Below are 7,915 nucleotides of genomic sequence, written 5' to 3'. Positions count from 1 at the left end.
CAATTTCCACTTTTCCTCTTGTTCAAGTATGTCAGAACAGTTGTCTCTTATTATTTCTTGTAGGATGATATCTAAACTTTTTCTTTTATCATGATGTTCTGGTAAACCAATTATTCTTAAATTGTCTCTTCTAGCTCTGTTCTCCAGATATTTGGTTGAATCAATGAGGTGTTTCATATTCTCCTCAAGTTTTTCATTTTTTAAATTTTGTTTTATATATTCTTTCTGCCTTGTGAAGTTATTTGCTTCTGGTTGTTGAGTTCTGTTTTTTCAAGACTGAATTTCATCCCTGGCTTTTTGGTCATCCTTCTCCTTTTGGTCTGATTTTCTTTGTAGATCATCTTTTACCTTCTTTGCTTCATTTTCAAGCTGGCCAATTATGGCTTTTAAGACTTTCTTTTCTTGTTTTAGTTCATGTATTTCCTTTTTTCAAATTGCCTTCCAAATCTCTTGATTGCTTTTTGAGTTCCTGAAGTTCTTGAGTTAATTGAATTTTGAGATCTTCCAAACCTGTGTCCAATTCGCTGGAACTTCTTCCTCTACTTCTATTTCTATTTCATTTGCTCTCTTTTCACTTCCTTGAAAGAAGCTGTCAATTGTCATTTCTTTTCTCTTTTTCTGTTGTTTACTCATATTTTTTTTCCTTTTCTGTTCTGCTAGTTTGAGAAGATGTATTTAATGATCTTTGATGTAAGATCTTCTCTCACCTGGCAATGGAGGTTTGTAGTTATTTTGTCTGCCTTCTGGAGACTTCTTGTCTTTCCAAATGTTAGTATTTAGCCTGTATTGATTGAATTAGTCTGGACTTCTTAATCTGCCCTGAGGCTAAAACCATCAGGCCAAGGGAGAGCAGTCCAAGCTGGATCATTCCCCAGGAGGAATACAAGGGGAGGCTGTCTACCCCTGATGGGAAGTCTCTGGAGATCAGGAATCTGACCCTGGAAGACAGTGGCTCACGTGACCATTCAGAGTAGAAGCTGCCTGAGGTCTCATCTGAGATCCTTCAGCACCAAGTTCAAAGTGGGAACTCCAGGAACTGATTCATTTTGTCTTTTTTTCTTCTTCTTCTTTTCCAGTAGAGTTTTAGCCTGGAATATATTAGTTGCTTAATGAATGCTTATTAAATTGAACTGAATTAGGAGAGAGGTGTAGTGAAGTCCAGGGACCCACACTCAAATCCATAATAATAATAATAGTATTTATATAGTGCCTATGAGATGCCAGGCACTTTACAAATATTATCTCATCTGACCCTGACAACAACTTTGGGAGGTGTGCTATTATTATTCTCATGTTACAATTGAGGGAACTGAGGCAAAAAGAAGGTAAGTGACTTGTTCAGAGTCACTCAGCCAGCTGGTAAGTGTCTGAGGCTGGTCTTCCTGACTCCAGTTCAGTTACTCTAACAACTGCACCATCTTGTTCTACCACTTACGTGCACCATCTTGGGCAATCACTCCATGTCTGTAGGCCCATTTCCTTATCTCTGAAAATGAGGGGGTTGGAATAGATGGCTTCTAAAGTTTCTTCCAGCTCTAAAACAAGGATTCTGTGAATAATCTGAGTGCAAATCTGGATTCCTAAACCAGCTCCCCATTTGCACCTGTCAACACATGCTCTAAAAAAAAAATCACATATCTAAAATTAGCCAAAAATCAAGGAGACAGATGTTATGTAAGAAAACTGTACTTCTTTTTGTAATTGCAAAGAACTAGAAACTAAAGGGATGCCCATCAACTGGAGAATGGCGGAACAAATCATGGGATGTATGTGGGGGAATGTAGTGGAATAATGCTACCATATTAGAAGAAATTATGAAGGGGTTGATGTCAGAGACCTAGGAAGACTTTTATGAACTGATGCAGAGGGAACTGAGTAGAACCAGGAGAACTATTGCCACAATAGTAACATTATAAAGACAAACAAAAAGACTTAAGAGCTCTGATCAGTGCAATGATCCACCATGATTCCAGAGGACTGCTGGCTGAGAGTGAAGCCCATCTCCCTGCAGAGAGGTGATGGAATTTGGGTACAGAATGAGTCATTTTTTTCGACGAAACCCATGTGGAGATTTATTTTGCACGACTATGTATATTTGTTACAAGGTTTTTAACTTGTGTTTTCTTTCTGAGGAAAAGGCAGTGTGTGGATGGGAGAGAAAAATAGATGCTTGATAATTGAAAAAATGAATTAAAACCTCCAAAAAGAAAAAAGAAAGCTGTGCCCCTCTTTAATGCCAAGTCTAAATGATTTAGAAATTCTCTGTGTCTCTGTATCCTGTTCTGTGACTGTACTTGCCTAGCCTGAAGGCATGGAAATGCTAATCCATATCAGGCTTATCAAGAACATTTTCATCTTTCTAAAAAGCTGAAAGGGAGATGAGAGGGGAAACCATCTGCTCCTGAGACACAAAGTTGAAGGAGATTAGAATGAGTAGGCTGTCTTCCTTCAGAGAGACAGGCCCAGCTACCATTTTGACTGAGAGGCCCAGGAAAGGGAAGTGATTTGTTTAAGGTCACCAGAGCCAGTTTGCCAAAAAGCTGTGCACATGAGTCCTGGTTCAAAGTTCATCTTCTCCTTTTTTTAAAATTCTGAAATTAAACTCCAAATTTTCTTTTTATGTATACACTTACATATACAAATTAGAATTTCCACATACATATTAGAAGAAGAGAGATGTGAATACAGTTTACCTTTCTTTTACAATATATAATTATTATATTATATCATATTTATTATATAATTAATTCAACTTGTAGATTGTAGATGCTGGGCAGCATACTGGCAGCCTTCTTTCTAGCCACCCTTGTTTTCTATTCTGTTTTATCTCAATGATCCTCTAATCTTTTTCCTTTTTTTTAACCCTTATCTTCTGTTTTAGAATTGATAATACCTATTGGTTCCTAGGCAGAAGAGTGGTAAGGGCTAGGCAGTTGGGGTTAATTATCTTGTTCAGAGTCACCTATCTAGGAAGTGTCTGGGTTCAGATTTGAACCTAGGACTTTCCATTTTCAGATCTAAGTTTCTGTCTACTGAGCTACCCAGCTGACCTGTGAGAGGCCTGCTCCCACAGGTCCAGGTATCTTGGGGGGTGGAACAGTTAAGCAAGCAGCTTGGGACAAATGAGAGATAGTCAGTGTTACTCTGCCTCGAGTAAGGTTTATTTTTATACACTTTGAGATCACATATAAGGTTGGCATGGAAATTAATTTTCAACATACATCTTTTCTTGGAAATAATGGATTAAGTCACACATTAACTTTGTTACTAACAACTCTTCATTCTCCAGTAACTTTTAATATTTTTCAAAGGTATGTTTTGACATGTTTTCCAGGCTACAGGTATGTATTGGCCTTTACACGGAAGGCTACTTCTCCATTTTTCATCCATTGTAACATACTGAATCAGGGAGGGGCGGGAGTCTTTTCGTTTCTGGTTTCTCATTACGTAAGCTTCTGTGTATGGGAATGGAAAATCCAGGTCCAGCTTGTTGGAGTGTAAAATCTTAAACATTAACTCACTATTTGCTGGTTTGTTATGAAGTGACTTTTAGGAGAATTTCTGTATTAATAAATGTAAAGGTGGGAATTTCCTAGGAGTTTGTAGGGGGTCTGTAAGGGCTCTACTAATAGCTTATAATGTTCTTCTGTATTTCCCTGGGGCTGAGTGGGGATATTGATCAAAATAAGTTCAATAATAATAAAGAGTGTTAGTAAGAGTCACACAGCAGTATCTGGGTACCTGAGTGAGGGGTTTCCATCCTCCCTGGAATCCGCTGTGCAGTTCCAGGATCCCCACTGCAACTTTGTCATTCAGAAAGGATTTGATGGCCCCCAGCACTGACCCAAGCCTCTTCTCTTCTTAAGGATCTATCTTTCTCAGAAATCCTGATGACAGGCAATGATGTCGCCCCTTGACTTCCTTTCAAGTCTCTGCTAAAGTTCTACCTTCTGAATGATGAACAGGAAGATTTCAGAAAAAGCTGGAAAGACCTGCATAGACTGATACAGAACAAAATAAGCAGAACCGAGAGAACACTGTACACAGGAACAGCAATATTGTGGAAGGATCAACTGTGAAAGACTTGGCTACTCTTAGCCATACAATGATCCAGGACAATTTTGAGGGACTTGTGTCAGAGAATGCTCTCCACTGCCAGAGAAAGAGCTGTCAGAGTCAGAATGTAGGTGAAAGAGAATGATTTTTCATGTTTTTGGTTTTTTTTTTTTTAGTTTATGTTTTGGGGTTTGGGTTTTATATGATTATTCACTTAGAAAAATGAACAATATGAAAGCATGTTTTACATGATAAAACATATATAATCCAGATCTAATCGCCTGCCAGCACTGGAATAGATGGGGAAGGGAAGGACGGGAAATAAGGTTGATCGTATAACTTAGGAAAATTTGTGTGGAAATACATGTAATTGGTAAAAAAAAATTAAAATATTAGAAAATAAAGTCCCACCTTCTGCCAGAAGCAGTTCCTGATCCCCCTTAATTCAAGTGGCTTTGTTCTGTCATCATCTCCACTATATATATTCTCATGCTGTCTTTCCCATCAGATTGAACCCCTTGGGACCAGGGACTGTTTTTTTGCTTTTCATTGAATCTTGGGGCTTTCTGTAGCACAATGCCTGACACAGTGGCTGCTGATGTGAGGACTTACAGGCCTGGCCTGCTTTACCTGCCTGTTACTTGGAAGATCTGTTCTCAGGAGCAGCTTCCCCTTTGAAGCCTGGCTAGAGAGAGCAGTGAATCATGAGAAGGCAGCCAGGGGCTCCTGCCCAGAGCAAAGCCATCCTTCCCCATTCAGCACCTATAATGGAGATGCTGCCCAGTTGCTCTGGCCTGGGTCTATCTGGAAGCCAGCTGGGTTCTCAGCTCCCTGGGAGGGAGGGCTTTGGGGCGGCTCAGTGGTGCTCTCCAGCTAGGGAAAGCATTGTGGAATGGATCCCTTCTAAGATGGTTGGAGACTCGGTGGATTCTGCTGCTCCTGGGGCTGCTCTATGGAACACTGACCCCTCTGACAGGGAAACCTCATGTCTCTCAGGGCAGGATGCCAGGGAGCCAGCAAGGCCTGTCTGACCTTTCTGAGTGCCAAGGAAGGGCAGCTTCCCCAGGGGCTGCCAGAAATACATTTTCTGCTCTTGGGAAGGCCAGAGTTTATTTCTGGATGGAGGGTTTGGTCCAGGTTTTAAGGTCCCACTCTAGAGTCTGGCCTGCCTATGACTACCTGCCTCCCTTTGGAGTTAGTGAAGGAAGGCCCTCGTTCAAGTTTGGTCAGGGACAAGCCTATAGATCCTTGGGGATTAGACACAACTCAGGGCCTTGCAGATCCCAAGTATATAAATGTTGGAGTGAAGGAAGGTCTTCAGACTGGTGATCTGGCTGGAGATCCCAGCCAAGAGGGCTTTAGGGCCAAGCCCAGAAAGGCACTTTTTCTTCTGGTCAGCTAAATCTGGGCTCTGCTGACACACAATGTGGGCAAGGAAGTGGGAGTGAGGAGAGAGGGAAGAGAGTCATCGTCCAATCTAAATTCTTCTCTACCCTCCTCCACCACAAAAGAAAAAACCCAAACCCAACAGTTTCTGGTAATGATCCTATACATTGATTTTTGCTCATTTTTCTAAGATCATTTACTTACAAAGGAGTTTCAAAATGTTTATCTTTGTAGCTATGATCTAGTCTGCGGCAAAAGGAAAAGACGGTATGGGCAATGGCTAAAAAAATGACAAGATACCAGAATTCAATCTCATTTTTATTCATGGGGTGGGGGGTTTACACAAGGGGATATGAGGGGAGCATGGTCATACATCAGGCATCTCCCCAAAACGTGCTGGCTTAGCCTTCATCTCAGGGTTGCGAGGGCTGACCTCCATCTAGGTAATACAAGGGCCACTCAATGATCTGGCTCCTACCTGCCACCTGGGAATCCTTGGCCAGGACCCTTTCCCTCTCTGACTCTTGGAATGCTCTCCCGCCTCATCTCTTCTCCCTGGCTTCCCTTTGAGTCCCAGCTAGAATCCCACCTTCCTTTCCCAGGCCCCCTTAATTAGCCCCCTTCCCTCTGTGGATGACCTCCTGATCTCTCCTGTCTCCAACTTGTTGGTTCAGTTATTTGTATGTTGTCTTCCCCATTAGAATGGAAGTTCCTGGAGGGAGAAACAAGAAATGCTTGTTGTCAGGGTCAGCTGGGTGGCTCAGTGGATAGAGAGCCAGGCCTATCGATGGGAAAGTCCTGGGTTCCAATCTGGCCTCAGGCACTTCCTAGCTGGGTGACCCTGGGCAAGTCACCGAACCTCCACTGTCTAGCCCTTGCTGCTCTTCTGCCTTAGAACAAAAGCACAGTATTGATTCTAAGGCAGAAGGTAAGAGTTAAAAAAAAAAAAGTTTGTTGGTTTGAGGCGATCTCTAAGGCCCTTCTAGCTCTAAATCTGACTCTTTAAACATCCCATTTATTTCAGATGCCACCTGTGCAATGTGCTTCCTATGTGACCACAAGTTAGTCACCTGAAAAAATGAGAGGGTTGGCCTCGATGGCCCATTCCAGATCCTGCGGTTCTAGAGCTCATCTGGGGTGACTCTTCAGTCCCATTCCTGAGTGAGTGTCAGTCAGTGAATCACCAGCAAGAGCAAACAGATTTTAATATGAACCAGCGCCATATCTCACTAGCAGGCCCTGTTGGTTCTTGTGGCCAAAGATCATCAAATGCATCTCTAGGGCAAAAAGAGGCAAGAGATGGACAGCAGATCACCCCAGAGGACCGTGCCTCCCCCTCCCCAGCAACGAAGAGAATGGATGGGCCCATTCCATCCCCGGGAGCCCAGGGGAGATGAGGCCGGTCCTCTGAGGCTAGGTCACAGGGGGTCCCTGAGTTTTAAAAGCAGATCTTAAAGGGAGGCCAGCGAATGGAGATCCCTCCCAGGGCAATGCCTTCTCCCCCATTCAACCTGTGGAAAGGAGACGCTGTTTAAACTCAAAGTGACTTCCCGTTGGGGGGGGGGCGCTCTGGCCAATCTTGAAGCCAGCTGAATCTTCAGCTCCCTGGGAGGGAGGGCTTTGGGGGTCTCAGTGGCTCTCCAACTGGTGAAAGCATTATGTAATGGATGTGGAAAGTCCTTCTAGGCATCCTCTCTTAGTGGTCAGAGATGTGGTGGTCTCCACTGCTGCTGCCACTGCTAACCCAGCTGACAGTGAACCTCTGTGGGCCTGCTAGCTCCCACAAGCCTCGGGGGGCACTGATCCCTGAAGTTGGGGTCAGGCTGTAGGGATCTGGGGGTGTCCCACTCGTACTCAATAGCACTCCTTGTGCCCGCCCCAAGAGCCAAACTGAGGAGGTACCGCTGGCACCGAGGGAGTGGGTCAGTGCTCAGCCGAAGGGGATCTCTTTCCCTCAGCTTCTGGTGGCTGCTCTGAAGGCAGGACAGTTTCAAACTGAAAGGACACAAAAGGGGTCTTCTTGAGCTTTTTTAAGGGGCTGTCTGTGAAGCCACGGTCCTCTACGCTGAAGGCTAGGGCTGGCAGGCGCTGGACTTTTCTCTTCCTGCCCCTCCTTTCTCCCTTGCCCGATACAGCTGTGTTATCAATCACCTGTAGGAGGGGGGAAGATTAGTGAGAAGGGGAGAACCAGGCCTGGAGATGAGAGGTTCTGGGTTCAAATCTGCTCTCAGACACATCCTAGCCGTGTGACCCTGGGCAAGTCACTTAACCCTCATTGCCTACCCCTTAGCTCTTCTGCCTTAGAACCAATACAGAGTACTGATTCTAACACAGAAGGAAAGAGAAAGAGAGAGAGAGAAAGAGAGAGAGAGAGAGAGAGAGAGAGAGAAAAGAAGAAGAAGAAGAAGAAGAAGAAGAAGAAGAAGAAGAAGAAGAAGAAGAAGAAGAAGAAGAAGAAGAAGAAGAAGAAGAA

General features: G+C 43.7%; 1 long non-coding RNA gene across 1 annotated transcript; it reads right to left on the bottom strand.

Moving 5' to 3' along the window:
• Nucleotides 1-5,741: 5,741 nt before the first annotated feature.
• On the bottom strand, nucleotides 5,742-7,587 carry LOC123232336. Its single transcript, XR_006505140.1, has 2 exons — nucleotides 6,513-7,587; nucleotides 5,742-6,154 (listed from the first exon to the last, which is right to left on the bottom strand). It is a non-coding gene; the product is annotated as an uncharacterized LOC123232336 (long non-coding RNA).
• Between the last annotated feature and the right edge of the window lie 328 nt (nucleotides 7,588-7,915).

The sequence above is a fragment of the Gracilinanus agilis genome, chromosome 1, assembly GCF_016433145.1.
Source record: "Gracilinanus agilis isolate LMUSP501 chromosome 1, AgileGrace, whole genome shotgun sequence".
NCBI classification, from domain to species: Eukaryota; Metazoa; Chordata; class Mammalia; order Didelphimorphia; family Didelphidae; genus Gracilinanus; species Gracilinanus agilis.
This window is presented reverse-complemented; position numbering and strand designations above follow the sequence as displayed.